This window comes from Etheostoma spectabile, chromosome 5, assembly GCF_008692095.1.
Source record: "Etheostoma spectabile isolate EspeVRDwgs_2016 chromosome 5, UIUC_Espe_1.0, whole genome shotgun sequence".
Classification (NCBI taxonomy): domain Eukaryota; kingdom Metazoa; phylum Chordata; class Actinopteri; order Perciformes; family Percidae; genus Etheostoma; species Etheostoma spectabile.
This window is the reverse complement of record NC_045737.1, coordinates 13,423,519-13,424,207: the sequence shown is the minus strand read 5'-3', so window position 1 is coordinate 13,424,207 and position 689 is coordinate 13,423,519. Positions and strand designations below refer to the sequence as shown.

At 37.0% G+C, this 689-nt stretch overlaps 1 protein-coding gene across 3 annotated transcripts in view; it reads right to left on the bottom strand.

Moving 5' to 3' along the window:
- The window catches only part of LOC116689165 (spermatid perinuclear RNA-binding protein), an 88,229-nt gene that overhangs the window by 14,835 nt on the left and 72,705 nt on the right, over positions 1 to 689 (bottom strand). The window lies entirely within an intron of this gene.

Below are 689 nucleotides of genomic sequence, written 5' to 3'. Positions count from 1 at the left end.
ATATATATATATATATATATATATATGGGAAAAGGGTATTTTACAATAACTTAAAATAGACCACAAGGGTGGCGAGTCTCCAGTAAACACATCGTCCGTGTTGTTTTTCCAACAACAGCAGACTATTAATTCCCTGTGTTGGAATCCTCTAGAGGGAAACTGTCAGCATAAACTATTGCGTTTAATCTAGCTACTAGCTAACAGTAACGTAGCGTCCAATGCAGTGATGAAAAAGAAAAAAAATAAGAAGTCAAGCACAACATTTTTTGTTCTCATTCGGTCTCGCTACTATCGTTTACATTGGAACCGGTGGCCTATTGGCACCGCGTTTCGGCACCGAACCCTATCTGGGAGTAGCACTGTGGGCTTCTCTCAGACAAAATCAAGACAAGTAGCCCATATGTTGACTGTGCATTTGTCTTTTAATTGTTTTTAGCCCTGTGCTTGTCGTTGTGTCTGTAACTCTTGCAGCTAATTAAGTTACTCAATGTCCAAAACAAATTTCTCCTAAGGGAGACCAATTAAGTACTTTGACAACTGTGACGTCCAACACTGTCATCCAATTAAGGCAGGTTAGCACCAAAATTAAGATAAATTAGCCATTAGCAGTTCCTTTATTCATGGTACCCATAAATGGGGGAATTAAAAAATGTATATACTGTGTATATATATATATATATATATATATA